The sequence below is a fragment of the Polypterus senegalus genome, chromosome 3 (genome assembly GCF_016835505.1).
Source record: "Polypterus senegalus isolate Bchr_013 chromosome 3, ASM1683550v1, whole genome shotgun sequence".
Taxonomy (NCBI): domain Eukaryota; kingdom Metazoa; phylum Chordata; class Cladistia; order Polypteriformes; family Polypteridae; genus Polypterus; species Polypterus senegalus.
The window spans coordinates 37,425,226-37,441,873 of NC_053156.1; the positions used below are offsets into that span (position 1 = coordinate 37,425,226).

Genomic DNA, 16,648 nt, shown 5'->3' on the forward strand with positions numbered 1-16,648 from the left:
AATAATCGTGCAGTTTAGGTGGAGGCTTGACCTAAAGGTTCAAGCACTTCCAGTAGTTTTATGTATCCTTGGAATTTTAAGCAGGCCGGCGTCTTGTGACTACATTGTCCACAGCACTGTTATTAATGACTTCTGGAATGCAAAGGGGTCTAAGGTGTTTATTACTTTATATATGGAAAGTTGGACTTTGAACTGGAAGGAGCAGTACGTCTAAATAACTCAGTGGTAGTTACAAATTATTTTAGAATGCCAACAATAAACTATTACAATATAAATGAATGAACTGACATTACCATAACCTGAGAAAATGCCTTATATTATTATTAAGTGACAATATTTTGCAATATTTCTAATCTGCAGAAAGCAGACCTTGTACAGAAGTGAGCCAAGTGAAGGCTATATCTGTGTCAAAGATAACGCCTGACTATTGTGTGGATTCTGGGCAACTAAAGTTCAAGTCCCTCCAAATAGGAATTGTCAGCAGTGTTCAGCCATCTGCCGAAATCCTGTCAGATAAAGCAACTTCTGCTTTTTTCTGAACTTATTCATGTCTCATTTTTACTCATCCACTGTTTCACTTCACTGAAACACTTAACTTAAGAAGAAACCAAACAGATATGTTCAGTTTTATTGTGTAAATACAGCTACCTGTTATACGCATTCACCTGAAGAAAACGTTTCCATATAAGCCAACTCAAATTTGGGGAGTTCAGAAGAAATGTAATGATTTACTTAATGAGGCAGAAATGAATAATAAACAGGAATGGTAGAGTCAAATATTTGAAGTGTTCAAATGTGTGCTTCAATGTAAATGTTTAAAGTGTAAATGTTCTCGATTGAGAGGTTCATAGAGAGCTAGATATCAAAACCAAATAACACAATATTCATAATTACTGACCTTGACATAGTCTAAAGCAGTGTTCCCCAAACTCGGTCCCGTAGCCCCCTGTGGCCCCCCTGTGCCTGCAGGTTTTTGTTCCAATCAGATTCATAATCAGTGACAATACCTGAGCTCATTTAATTAGCTGCCATTTTTTTTTATTTTATTCTACATTCAAAAAAGCACAGCGGCATGATTTTTACCTTTATAAGACATTTAGACATATTTCTGTTTTTGCTATAGATTTCAATATGTAACTCTCTTTTGTTGATTTTAGATAGATAGATACTTTATTAATCCCAAATTCATTATATTTTGCCCTTTCTCTGTGCAGTTTATCCCCTTTGTTGTATCTTATTAATGATCTAAAAATGAGCAGAACAGACATGCTGGCAAACAACACTGAATAATCAAAGGCTGCAACTACTTTAGAGTCAGACCCACTAATTAGTAAATAATGGATTAATTAAATAATTAGAACACCTTGAAAAGTAGGATAAAAATCAAGATGAAAATACTGTTAAAAAGAAAAAAAATACATTATTCCTATATACAGTAACTGCTTGGTACATTTTAATATATTTTTTAGCAAACTTAGTTTTCTAATTTCACACCTTAAATGCTTTTTAACCTCCTGAGAGTGGCATTTAGTAGACCAGGACCACTGGTAAAGAATCAGATATCAAAAATATTCTCATATTTATGATCAACAACCTCAAAAAATAATAAAGCAGCAGTCCCGTGCAGTATTTTTGATCACCATTTTTAAACGTTTTGTGAAAAGCAGTAACTTTGAACCAGGGGCTGGTTGATGTGCCATTCACAACTTCAAATCTTTCTAATCGTAGAAGACAGCAATTGTTTTATACTTTATATTTAGACAATAACTTCCTGCTCAAAATAAAACAACCAGTCCGTTTGTAGTGCTAACTACAATAGGGAGGATGCACCCTGCCCGGGGTTTGTCTCCTGCATTGTGCCCTATGTTGGCTGGGATTGGCTCGTGACCCTGTAGTTAGGATATATAGCGGGTTGGATAATGGATTGATGGATGTAAATAGTAAGGTGGAAAATTTTAATACTAAGGTGAGAACTGCTGCTGACATAGTTGCACCTGAAAAGATAGTTAAAAAATCTTCTACCATGGAAGACCCAAAGAGTGTCTGATCTTAAGAGAACATGCCAGAGAGCTGAGCGTAAATGGAGAAAAACTAAACTAACTATCCACTATGAGATATTGAAGGTTAAAATAACAGAATACAATAACACTGTCCATCTTGAGAGGCGCTGCTATTTCTCTAAGATTATAAACAACAATGCTAGTAATCCCAGAGTCTTATTCTCTATGATTGATCGTCTGCTAAATTCAGGTCACTCAAAGGAATGCCTCCAAAATACTTCCAGTGAAACTTGTGAGGCTATTGCTGTATTTTTCAATCAAAAAATTAATGATATTAGAAATAATATACCGTAGTATATCTCCCCAACACTGATCCTCTTAAGCCCCAGTACTCCATTATAAACAAATTACATTCTTTCACCAGGATAGATTTACCTGACTTACATAGAATAATTTCTCAACTGAGACCCTCCACCTGCGTCCTTGACCTAATACCAACAAGTTTTTCAAATAAGTATTTGGCGTGCTAATTGATAGTATTCTTGACATAGTAAACTCTTCATCAATAACATCTCCTGGTCTGCATATTTCCACTTGCGTAACATTAATCGTATTCGCTCCTCCCTTCCTCACTCCCCACACCACTGCTATCCTTGTTCATAGCCTTGTCACTTCTCATCTGGATTACTGCAATTCCCGTTTCTTTGGTCTTTCTCGCAAATCTCTTTATAAGCTTCAACTGGTCCAGAATTCAGCTGCCCACATCATTACTAAATCCCCCTGTATTCACCATATTACTCCCGTTTTGCAGCAGCTTCATTGGCTTCCAGTTCCAGTTCAGTTCCGAATTCAATTCAAAATTCTCCTACTAATTTTTAAGGCTACCCAAAACCTTGCCCCTCCATATCTGTCTGACCTCCTCCATGTTGCCATTCCTTCCCCTACCCTTAGATCCTCTTCCTCCATCCACTTGACTGTCCCCTTTGTCCGTCTTACCACTAAGGGGAGCAGAGCATTCAGTTGCTCTGCTCCCCTGCTTTGGAACTCACTACCATCTGAGCTTAGAAATATTGAAACATTTTCACTTTTCAAATCTAAACTTAAAACTCATTTGTTTAAGACTGCTTTTTCTCTGATTACAATTGCTCTGTCTGATTTTAACTTTTGTATTTTCCTTTTTTTATAATCTGTGTTTTGTCTATTGTTCGGTGCCCTTGAGTGTTTAGAAAGGCGCCTACAAATAAATAAAATGTATTATTATTATTATTATTATCATTATTATTATTAGATACGGGGGTCTTCCCAGACTGTCTTAAGACTGCTGTAGTTAAACCCCTACTCAAGAAAAATAATCTTGACTCCTCTGCTTTTGAAAATTTTAGACCCATCTCTAACCTGCCCTTCTTAAGTAAAATTCTTGAGAAGACAGTCATTATGCAGCTTAACGACCACCTCAATAAACATGCTATTGTTGATAAATTTCAGTCGGGTTTCAGAACAAATCTCAGTACAGAAACCACGCTAGTTAAAGTAGTAAATGACTTGTGGGTAAATGCAGACAGAGGCCATTTATCTGTTCTCATCCTCTTAGATCTGAACGCCACATTCGATACCATTGATCACAATATTCTTAGAAATTGCCTTAGTCAGTGGGTGGGCCTCTCTGGCAGTATCTTAAATTGGTTTGAATCCTACCTAGCATGTAGGAAAATCTTTGTTAGTTGTGGTAATTATACTTCAAAGACACATGATATTCTATATGGTGTTCCACAAGGCTCTATCCTGGGTCTGCTGCTCATTTCGATCTACATGCTTCCATTAGTGTCAGATTATCTCAGGGCATAACATGAGTTACCACAGCTATGCTGATGACACGCATCTGTATTTATCAATAATACCTGATGAGCCTGACTCTGTTGTTTCACTAACACAATGTCTTACTTGTGTTTCTGAATGGATGAGTAGTAATTTTCTCAAACTAAATAAAAAAAAACAGAAATTTTTAGTGATTGGCAATAATGGATATAATGAGGTTATTAAAAATAAACTTGATGCATTAGGATTAAAAGTCAAGACGGAGGTAAAGAATCTAGGAGTAACTATTGACTCTGACCTGAATTTTAAATCACATATCAATCAGATCACTAGGACAGCATTTTTTCACTTAGTTAAACCTCTTATATCATTGAAAGATGCTGAGAAATTAGTTCACGCATTTGTTTTCAGTCGACTAGATTACTGTAACGCACCCCTCTCAGGACTACCCAAAAAAGACATAAATCACTTGCAACGAGTGCAGAATGCAGCTGCTAGAATCCTAACTAGGAAAAGAAAATCCGAGCACATCTCTCCAGTTTTGATGTCACTACACTGGTTACCTGTGTCATTCAGGATTAACTTTAAAATACTGTTTACAAAGTCTTAAATAATCTCCTCCATCTTATATTTCAGAATGTCTTACACTTTACACTCCAAATTGTAACCTTAGATCGTCAAATGAGTGTCTGCTTAGAATTCCAACAGCTAAACTTACAGTAAAAGAAGTGATGAGGCGGGTTTCTGCTGTTATGCACCTAAAATCTGGAGTAGCTTACTGATAGAAATTCGCCAGGCTGATACAGTGCTGCATTTAAAACACTGCTGAAAACACATTACTTTAACATAGCTTTCTCTTAACTTCATTTTAATTTAATCCTGATACTCTGTATATTCAATTAATTATCATAGCTATTCATGGTGGCTCCAAAATCCGTACTAACTCCTACTCTCTCTTTTGTTCTTTTTCTGGTTTTCTGTGGTGGCGGCCTGCGCCACCACCACCTAATCAAAGCATCATGATGCTCCTACATTGATGGATTAAAGGCCAGAAGTCTACTTGATTATCATCATCAAGTCCTTCCATGAGAACCCTGAATACAATGAGGACTGATCATTTATGTTGGGTAGAAAGCCTGGAAGGGGCTGGGCGGTCTCATGGCCTGGAACCCCTGCAGATTTTATTTTTTCTCCGGCCGTCTGGAGTTTTTTTTCTTTTTTCTGTCCTCCTTGGCCATCAGACCTTACTTTTATTCTATGTTAATTAGTGTTCTCTTATTTTAATTCTTACTTTGTCTTTTTTTCTCTTTCTTCATCATGTAAAGCACTTTCAGCTACATTATTTGTATGAAAATGTGCTATATAAATAAATGTTGTTGTTGTATAGTACAGAAATGGTATAAAAATTGGGGTTTTTCAATCTAAAGGTCCAAAAATAGGAGGGAACCTGAGAAAGCTTGATGTCTTGCATAATGTAGACAGTTACGTCGAATGGTGTAACATATGTGGGGGTTTCCTCGCACCGGTGAGTCAGATGGCACTAGACAAAAAAAAACTTAAAGTGACATCAAAGCATTCTTAATTCTTATAAACACAAATCTTCTAACGGTAAAATACTGTATAAAAAATTGATGACAGTATGCCATGTTTAAATGTGAAAAGTTGAGGTGGGCAGGCCTGCCTTACACCCTGTGTTGGCTGGGATTGGCTCCAGCAGACCCTGTGAACCTGTAGTTAGGATATAGCGGGTTGGCTAATGGATGGATGGATGGAAATGTGAAAAGGAATGGGGAGATTCTACAGATTTCTGAAATGTTTTAAGAAGGCTACAGAGAAAGTCCTGAATGTGTCTTTTTACAGAGTTACAATATATATACTGCTGCTGGATTATGTGAATTTCTCCTTGGGATTAATAAAGTATCTATCTATCTATCTATCTATCTATCTATATACTGTGACCATCAAGGAGTGTCGCAGCCTTTCACACTCAAGACACAAAGGCACAGACACAAGTCCTAATTAAAACAAAGGTTTGAACCCTTTAAATACCTTCACAATAAAGGCTTCAAAAGGCGCACAACACAGACAAGACAATTCTTCAAGGCTCTTTTCTTCTCCTCCGCTCCTCCAGGCAAGCTTTGTGTACTTCTTCTCCACTCTGGCTCGTCTGGCTGAAGGAGACTGTTCCTTAGAAATTAAACCCAGGAGCACTTCCGGTGTCCCGATACTGAGCCTCTGGAGTACTTTTGGGTATGTTTGGAACAAGACCAAGTAGGGCTCATAAATCCCCTCAGCGCCCCCTGGCAGCACCCACAGGACACAACAGGGTTGACCAAAAGAACCACAATTCCCAATATGCCTTGTGGGCCTCTGTAGCGGTTCTGAAGACCAGGAGGGCTGCCATCTAAGCTGTTGGGGAAGACAATATCCTGAATAAAGTGCCTCCCCTTGTTCTTCCATCCTTTTGGCATTCCTTCCAGGTAAGAATCCCAGTTCTGCTCTGTCCAGGATGCCAGTCGCAGCATTCAGTCTCTCACAATACTGTATATTTACTACATGCTAATATACTACATTTTTAAATTGATTTAATGATAAATGTAATAGATTTTCCCTCCCACAGTCACCTTCTTCCAAGAACCAGTCTCCCTACAACATCCCTACTACATCAACAACTCCTACCACGTCAACTAGAATGGCCAGTCCTAGTCAGATTCCCACTGTTATATGTTTTCTCCATTTGGAAATGATGGCTGTCAGTACATAATGTGATATCCCAGACTTACAGAGATTGCTTTGTAACCCTTTCTCAAATGATGCACTCAATCTTGTCTTTTCTCAGGTCTTCTGGAATTTCTTTTGATAAGGCATGGTGGGCTGCGTGCTGAGACCTTGTAGCCAATGTCACATTTCTGGAGTGGTTCTAATAAGGTGATGCTTAAATTCAATAGGGATGGCAGCAGTCAAGCTTGGGATGTCCTGTCGAGTTCAACCCCTGCATCATTTCAATTTGGTTCATTGGTTGATGGATTGACTGAGGGGGCAATTACTTTTTCACATTGGTAATGTAGGTGTCGAGAAACATTTCAACTTTCAGTAAATAAAATGATAATTTAAAACTGCTTATTTTGGTTACTAGGGTTGTCTTTTGTGTTATACTAAATTCAGAGATCAGAAACAAGTGTTGAGAATAAGAAAAAAACAGAGGAAATCAATTTGGGGAAATACTTTTTCACAGCACTGCACATTGAGCTTATAATATAAAACTAGAAAAAATGTGTAGGAAGGCAAAATAGAGGGTTGTTATAACTATTTTAATCATACATTACTAACGGAAGTGTATTCCTTATTTTGTACGACATCTGGTGGGGCACTTAAAGCAAACATGCCACTGTCAATTATCATGGCACCATTTCACCGATTAGTTTCAGAAAGTGCTACCCTTGCTCTAATGATGCCAACAGATTTGCTGCTTTCTTGTTAGTAGAACTTTATTATTTTCCAGAATATTCAAGCATTGATGTGACAGCTGGCATTGAGATGGTACCCTGTCGATGGCAGGTTGCTGCCTTGTGCCCAGTGTTGATGAGACAGGCATTGGACATGCAATTGGTAAAAATGAATGGACGGATGGAGAGCAGCCGTTATGTGCTTACTGGTTGCCTACATGAGTATATGCCAGCTTTTGACATGAATTCTGTTCTAACATAACTTTTTTCAAGTTTCAATAGGAAAAGCTATAGGTTTGCTGCTAGAAGAGGTGTTGGTGAGGCCAGAAGGGGATGCTTACCCTGTGGTCTCTGAGTGGATTCCAAAGCCCCAGTGATGCGACAGGGGACACTGTGCTGTAAATATGGCACCATAGTTTGATTGAGATGTAAATCCAAAGTCCTGAATCTTTGTGATCGTTAAAGATTGCTGGGCATCTTTTGAAAAGAAGAAGGGTTTTCCCAATGTCCTGCCTAAATTGCCCATCATGGCCTTGTCTATTCTGGACCCCAAATCATCCCCTGTCTCTAATTGGCTAACTACCCCTCTCACCCCTTCTCCACCTAATAGCTATGTGGCAGCATACTGGTGCAAGAATGGCTGCCATGGCATCATCTAGGTGGGTTCTGCACAATGGTGATGGTTGAAGTAGTTCTCCTCCGTCTATGTAAAGCACTTTAAGTAGCGAGAAAAGTGCTATACAAATGTAATTTATTATTATTATTAATGTTCATTTGCTCTCATTTACAGGTAGTCTCCCATTCTAGTACTGGCCGGACCTGAACGTGCTCTGTTCTGAAGCACAGCCAGTATGATTGCTGGCAATGACAAACAAGAATGTCATCCAGGAATCAAACTTAAAGTAACTGATACGTTAATATAGTAGAAAATGGGCAGAAAGCTAGTTAACTCTTCCGGCAAAATGAGTGCACTTTGGCTTAGTTTTTCAACTCGTTGCCCGCAGATCAGGAGAAAGGGGCGTTGCTTTGTATCAATTTGCTAATTTGCATTGAAAGAGGTGGGTTGTATGCAAATAAAATGTATAAACATCAAACACTCGCAAAACACGTCAGACTTTCCCCGAATTAAGAGTTTTACCAAATCTCATTTTCTGTTCCATTACCAGGCTTTCAAAACAGCTCATCTTGGAATGAAACCAACTAAAGTTGCAACAATAGTGACTCGTGACTGACAAATTGCGCCGGCGCCACCGTACTTGCGTGAACGACACGCGCATGCGGCTTGCATTGAAGACGAGCTGCAATTTTAGTCTCATTTTTAATTTCTGATGTCGAATTTCACACGATGTTATCTGTCTTTTGGTATTTTAATGTTCAGGTTTTATATGCAGGCTTTTTAAATTAAAATTGGCGATGGCTGTTTTTTACATTTTATTAGGATAATGGTTAAATATCGTATTGTAAACAAGCGCGCGCCCACAACATGTAGGTTAGACAGCGATGCGCGTGCTTGCGTATGTCGCGCGGGCAGAGGCGGCGCTTATGTTAATGGGGATGGAGCTGTGAGCGCGTGTAGACCCGGCTGAGACAGGGTTCACCGGCAAGCAGGCGCTGCACGACGATAGTGAGGCAATGCGAATGACTTACCATTCACGTAAAAAATATATATGGTAGCCATTCTCCTTTAAGGAATTCCAACGGGTTGCTGGTATCATTATATATTTTTTTTTTCTGGAAGGCAAAACGGAGATAGGTGCTGTCAAGAAGGCACGACTAGCCCACCTGAACGGTCAGTTTCCCCTGCCCGCCACTCAACCAGCTTTCCAAAACCCAGAACATGAGCAGAGCGACGAGCAAGTGAGTCTCTTAATTATATACCGCTGTCACCGAAGACATTTGCTTTCTTTGTGTGTCGAGGTATCGACGTGTTTGTACAAAAGCGGCGTGACGGTTCATCCGACTTTTCTTAATGTACAGTAACGTATGTTTCAATCATGAAGACTTCCTTTATTTGGATGTCGTCTTTATTTAAAATAATTCACGTCCAATTATTTCTAAATTTTAGCTGATTTTAGCTGTGAGATGAATTAACTTACTTGGTTTAAGGCGAATACAATTGTATTAAACTGGAAATATACTTTAGAGCAAGGGCACTGAATTGTCATAAAAGGGTCAAAAGCTACAACGTTATTAAAAATAATAATGAAACTCGGCCGCAGTCTATCCTTGATAACACATTATTACTTGAGAATAGAGATTCGTCATTGGTATCGAAAGATTCAGCAGCAATCGACCTCAGCATTGCTTTTATTTAAACTGAAGATTAAAAGCTCCGACACGTTTGAGAATCCTTGTTTTTAATTCGTTAACGAGGTGGAAGTTTTGATTACTTGTTGAAAGGAAGTGTTTTGAACAAGATACAGTAGTTGTAAATTCTTAGTTTGAAACTTATTTGTAGTGTTTCATTTTTAGTAAAACAAGAACAACCACAATAATAATAATAATCCTCCAACTGTGGTAGCAGATGAGACACACAAAATTAAACAAAGTTTTGGCTTTTAATCAATTGATAAAGACTAATTTGAAGTATTATCATCTCCCATATGAGCTTGAATGAAAACTTGTTCAGTACCAGGAGTAAAGAGGAATCCTTGTTCAGTGTTTAAGATGTTTATTGTACGCTAGTTTCATTGGGCTTTGTGATTTTACTGGGCTGACCAGTTTATTTCGGTGACCTACCATCTATGAATATTTTATTGGGTTGTCTTTGAAAAAATTATGATTTTACTGTCACTGTCCCGGAGTCTACCTGTTTGGCAGACAGCTTAAGTACAGATATGTTTTTTTTCTTTAGCATTGTTTTAAGAATTGCATTAAAGTGCTTAAAAAGTGTCTGTTCTTTAGAGGCCAACATATGAAACACTGGGACAATTTTTTCCCCAATCAGTTTCATAGTTCAATTACATTCTTCAACAACAACAACAACAACATTTATTTATATAGCACATTTTCATACAAACAGTAGCTCAAAGTGCTTTACATATTAAAGAATAGAAAAATGAAAGACACAATTATAAAACAAAATAAATCAACATTAACATCGAATAAGAGTAAGGTTCAATGGCCAGGGGGGACAGAAAAACAAAAACTCCAGACGGCTGGAGAAAAAATAAAATCTGTAGGGATTCCAGACCATGAGACCGCCCAGTCCCCCCTTCTTATGATAACAACTCTTCTTTTAACTATACTGCTGGTTGTGGAATTCTATAAGCAGGTTTAGAAGGTAAGACTAAGCAGAAATAATTTAAGTATATTTAGTATCTATATATATAATTCACTAAGGCAAGACAACCATGAAAAGCACGCTGGAAGGGGCGTGGATTCGCTAAGCCGCCGACAAGTGAGACACCTATGGCGCACGCAGGAAGGAGCCACGCCCACCAACTCCATAACCATTGGATATGACGACAACTCGCAGGGCCACGCCCACCAAGTCGGCCGCGAGGACACAGAAAAAGTGGCGTCATTTATATTCGTCTGTCGTGGAGGCCACATGCGGTGCAGGTCAGGTTAATGCCATGTTCATGTCATGCACCTCCGAGCTACGTTGACTGTTCATAGAGGCATGTTTCTCGTGGAGGTGAATCGCCATATGCAGCGTGTGAAATGGTTTGCGAGGGGTATCCCATGGGATCCTTAAAACATTCCTTTACAACGGAGATTAAAACACAATGAAGTAAGCAGTCTACGAGTTTTCGGTTACAACGCATGACCGCTTGCACCATAGCAAACTGTTTTACACACTACATACAGCAATTCGCATCCGCGACAAACATGCGTCTTCTTAGATGCTCCTGCAGGAACACGGAAGACGTTTTCCTGCCCACCAACACTCCTTTTCACTGGCCCGGGTCTACCCTCGCTCTCAACGCATTCACACTGCCTACCCATGTGCCCTGACGCAAAAACTCACCGACCACCCAGTTAGCCCCTTTCGTCTGTGCAAGGAGTCCACATGCACGTCTAAGCCACGTTGACTTTTCATTATTCTTTTCGGTTTCGACACCAACCGCGTCCACCATGAAAAACCATACGAAAGGAACAATGAAGCCCCGCCCACAAACTCTACCCCTCCTCCCACGTGCTCAGGAACGCACCTCAGACCACTGCCCGCCAAATCAAACAGCTCATCAAACACCTACTCACTCACTTTCGTCTGTGCTGCGGTCCAAACCCAGCTGTGAGCCACGTTGACTATTCTTTTGCCCTCCATGGCTACCGCTTCAAATGTATTTCATGGAAACAACACTTCTTTCAATGTTATAGAAATTCCTGCTTCAGGTAACTGTTTGTTTCTGTCAGTCGGGTTTTTTGGAGAAATGTCATTGACGAAACTGTTGCTCATAGCAAACTGTTTTACACGCTACATACAGCAATTCGCATCCGCGACAAACATGCGTCTTCTTAGATGCTCCTGCACTTTGTACACACCCACCCCCCCCCGGGTGTCTTGGTGGATTATATGTAGAAAGGCAACCAAAACCGCAAAGAGCAATGAAAAGTCTTCGTGAGTCACAGGTAGGGTTACCACTTTTAATACAAACAAATAAGGGACGCATACTGCAGCGGGGGCCACATCCCTTGGGGGCCAAGACCACGGAACGTGCAATTTCATTCTCAAATACGGGACGATTCCGTATTTTAAATGACGGGTGGCAACCCTAGCCTCACAGGTGCATCTGCACTGTACAAAGACGACAATGTCTCGAGTGACGAGTTTGAGGTGGGCACTTGAGCAGGCGGTGTATACTGAACGAGAAATCAGCAGACTAGCATGACGGAGGGAGCGGAGTGGATGTCATCCTCCTCTCCTCCCGTTCCACCCTCCGCGCCTGTGCACCGCACAGACGATTGTGTGTTGGTTTGTTCCGTGCATTGGTTAAAACCCAATGAAGAAAGCAGTCTTTAAAAACCAATAAGCCCTGTGCCTCTGTTTCATTACCGTCTCACCTGATTCACCAATGCAGGCCCCGCAACAGGCGATCCGGCGGCGTCATTCCCAAGTCTTTGGGTTCAGGGGGGGGAGTATGGTTACAAAGCTGAAACTTAAAGGAATTGACGGAAGGGCACCATCAGACGTGGAGCCTTTCGCTTCATTTGACTCAACACAGGAAACCTCACCCGGCCCGGACAAGGAGAGGATTGACAGCTCTTTCTCGATTCTGTGGGTGGTGGTGCATGGCAGTTCTTACTTAGTGGAGCGATTTGGATGCTTATTTCCGAAAACAAACAAGACTCCCGCCTGCTAAATAGTTACACGACCCAACAGCGGTCGGCGTCCAAATTCTTAGAGGGACAAGTGGCTTTCAGCCACGTGAGATTGAGCATTAACAGGTCTGTGATGCACTTGTATGTCGGTACTGCACGGGCGCTACACTGAATGGATCAACGTGTGTCTACCCAGCGTGGGTAAGCCGTTGAACCGCATTTGTGATGCAGACCGTGGCTTGCAAATTGTTCCCCACGAACGAGAAATTCCCAGTACGTGCGGGTCATACGCTCGCACTGATTACGTTCCTGCCCTTTGTAAGGGTCGGGTGACTTGGTGGATTATATATAGAAAAGCACCCAGAACCGCAAAGAACAATGAAAAGTCAATGTGGAAACCGACTGAGGCGGTGTTTGGAAAATTAACAGTCAACGTGACTCACAGGTGCGTGTGGACTGTACACAGACAAAAGCGACTCAGGTAGGGAGTTGGGGGCGGGCACATAAGCGGGCAGTGCGTACTGAACGAGCGCCGTTCAACCCCGTCCTTCGCTTTTGAAGGAGAAGGCGCACCTCCGGTTTTCAGTCACGGACAATTGCATGTTGCTTCGTAGCGTGCATTGTTGCAATGTTACTTTTCTTGGTGGTTTATTAAATTACGGATTTTTCAAATGTTTATTTTTTCCTCTGTGCTTAAAAATCATTTAAAAAGCGGCCTGATTATGCGGCGTATGCTACGCCGCGGGTTGGCTAGTGAACCTATAATTCATTAATTCATATAGAGCTTTTCTCAGTACTCAAAGCGCTATCCATACAGGAACCGGGAAGCGAACCCACAATCTTCCACAGTCTCCTTACTGCAAAGGAGCAGCACTACAACTGTGCAATCTGTGAACCTAGTACTTTAGAATTTGTGAACCTCACAATAATTACAAGTATGAAATGAAAAATAAAATACAATAAGCACAAATTACAGTGGTGCTAGAAGGCCTGTAAATCCTTTAAAATCTTCTCGATTTCTACGCAAGTATGGTTTAAAACAGTGGTCCCCAGCTCTGTCCCTGGAGGGCTTCAGTGGCTACAGGTTTTCATTCTAACCCTTTTTTTTAATTAGTGACCTGTTTTTGCTGCTGATTACCATCTTTTGAATTAATTTTAATGGACTTGCTCTTAAAGACTCAGACCCCTTAATTGTTTCTTTTTCCATAATTAGCGCTAAACAATAATGAGATGAAAAATGATCGCAAACATGACCAGCAAACTGTGTCGATCATAAAATATCTGAAAGTAAAGGGGAAGGTCTCAGGAATGTTGGTCTGCTCAGGTCCTCAAAAATTTAACAGTGCTCTTAGAAAAGAGAAAATCGACAACTTCAGAAATGTATGCCATTGCAGAATGAGAGCAACAATAAGCCATGAAATAAAGAACGGGTTTAATTAACAACAAGAATAGCCGCCTAATTAAGCAACTGGATGGAGTGAAATTGGTTGCAGTTTGACTTTGTTGGTCTTCCTTTTGCACACTCAATTCACATTTCATTTGTGTTTGGGTGCCTTTTAAGGAAAAAAGTGAAGCAGTTAAGGGGAACAAATTAAAAAAAAAAAAATTACAAAAAGGGTTAGAATGAAAACCTGGAGCGACTGTGGGAGAGAGAGGTTTTAAATAAGTCCAAATTCTAGATAATGAGAATCTAATTAACCTATAACCCAAGAGCATTATACTTGTTTATTTAATGAGCAAAATGATCCAATGTTGTTTTGTTTTCACACATATGTGTGTGAATCTTTGTTTTCACTATCCAGTGTGACCCCTTTGTGCAGCCACAATGTAAGCTAAATAATCAGACTAAATGATCAGCCGTGGACATGGAGTAATTTTAACTCATTCCTTCCTATTGAAAGGCTTCAACTCAAGGATGCTGTTGGGCCTTCTTGCATGAACTGCTTGTTTCAGTCCCTCCTACAACATTTCTAAAGAATTATGGTTAGAACTTTAACTTGGTCATGCCAAAACATGAAAGTTCTACTGCTTTAACAATTCTGTGGTAGAATGACTTGTATAGTTAGGGTTGTTGTCTTGCTGCGAGTTAGAAATCACAGGTGGATACCCTGGCATTTCCCTGTAGAATTTGCTGGTACAATTCAGAATTCATAGTTTTATCAATAATAGCAATCCATCCTGGTCCAGTGGGAGCAAAGCAGATCCTAACCATGATGCAGCCAACACTATGTTTCGCAAATGGATCTTATGTTCGAATGCATTTTTTGTTTTTTTTCGTCAGACGTGACTCTTCTCACTCAAGCCAAAACATTCTACTTTGGAATAGTCTGTCCATAGAACATTCCTCCAAAAGTTTTCAGGCTTATTTACGTGGTCTTAAGCTAAATTTAGACCTGCAACTATTGTTTTTATTGGAAAGTATTGGCTTTCCCTATGCAGCTGCTATGCACATCATTGTTATTCAGTGTTCTCTTGATAGTGAACTCATGAACAATGACATTAGCTAATGCAAGAGAGGCCTAAAGACCCTTGCACATTACCCATGTTTTTTCTGTGACCTCCTAGTATATTGCACATCTTGCTCTTGGAGTGGTCTTTGTTGGTCAACCACTCTAGGGCAGAGAAAAAAAAAACTGTGTTGAATTTCCTCCAGTTTGTACAAGATCTGCCTGAATGGGGACGTCTAAACTCTTTAGAAATGGCTTTGTAATTTTTTTTTCATCCTGGTGAGGGTCAACAACTTTTTTCTGAGACCCTTGCAGATCTTATTTGATCAAGGCATGACGTCCTTCTGCAAACCTGTATGATGAAGGTCAGACTTTGATAGTGAAGACCCAGATTGATGTCCTTTAAATGGGAGAGGACCACCCACACTCGCAACTGATTGTCATCTCATTGATTGGAACAGTTGACTTCACATGAATGGTTCACATACTTTTTTACACACACACACTTAAAACTGGATCATTTTCCTCCATAAATTAAATGTTTTTGTGTCATCTGTTTAAACTGGGTTTTCTTTATCTAGTTTTAGGACTTGCATAAACATCTGAGCATGTTTTAGGTCATATTTAGGTCATCTGCCCAGAGGGAACTGGGCGGTCTCTTGGTCTGGAATCCCTCGATGGGGACAGACGCCAAGACACCTTATGTCCAAAATACACACGTTTTATTTTTTCTCTACAATTACAGTGCACCAATCACTTACAGTCCTTCCTTTTCTCTTTTATTTTCTTGCCGTCTCCACTCCTCTCTCGTAAGCTTTGTCTCGCTCCCTCCTAGACTGGAATGAGGCGGCCCCTTTTATGCAGTTCCCGGATGTACTCCAGGTGTGTTGCTTGAAGATCATTCTGCAGCACTTCTGGGTGTGGTGGAAGTCCTGCCTGAGCACCCATAAGCACACCGGGTATATTGGCTTCCTGGCCTAGCAGCACTCCCTGTTGTGGCGGAAGTGGTGCCATCCATGACTCGGGGAAACGTTTGGGCTGACCCTGGTGGTGGTCACGTGCCCCAACCGGGTGGAGCTTCCCAGCACCGAACATGAGGCCCACCTGCGAACCTGGGCTGTTGCCCTCTCATGTCTCAGGGGAGGTACTGATCCTCTCCTGGTTCCTCCAGCCTCCAGGCATCTGTCACTGAATATGTATATGTATATGCATATACAGTTAGGTCCGTAAATATTTTTTTCTAATTTTGGTTCTGTACATTACCACAATGAATTTTAAATGAAACAACAGATGCAGTTGAAGTGCAGACTTTCAGATTTAATTCAGTTGGTTGAACAAAATGATTGCATAAAAATGTAAGGCAACTAAAGCATTTTTTTAACACAATCCCTTCATTTCAGGGGCTCAAAAGTAATTGGACAATTGACTCAAAGGCTATTTCATGGGCAGGTGTGTTCAAGTCCGTCGTTATGTCATTATCAATTAAGCAGATAAAAGGCCTGGAGTTGATTTGAGGTGTGGTGCTTGCATGTGGAAGATTTTGCTGTGAACAGACAACATGCGGTCAAAGGAGCTCTCCACGCAGGTGAAAAAAGCCATACTTGAGCTGCGAAAACAGAAAAAACCCATCCGAGAAATTGCTACAATATTACGAGTGTCAAAATCTACAGTT

The 16,648-nt window shown here is 40.4% G+C and overlaps 1 protein-coding gene across 2 annotated transcripts in view; it reads left to right on the top strand.

The window, feature by feature from the left end:
- Positions 1-8,834: 8,834 nt before the first annotated feature.
- Positions 8,835-16,648, top strand: part of slc16a13 (solute carrier family 16 member 13) — a 79,725-nt gene continuing 71,911 nt past the window's right edge. For both annotated transcript variants that reach the window (XM_039746964.1, XM_039746962.1), the window contains exon 1: positions 8,835-9,118. The gene's annotated coding sequence lies outside the window, so the exon portion shown is untranslated. The remainder of the gene's footprint in view (positions 9,119-16,648) is intronic.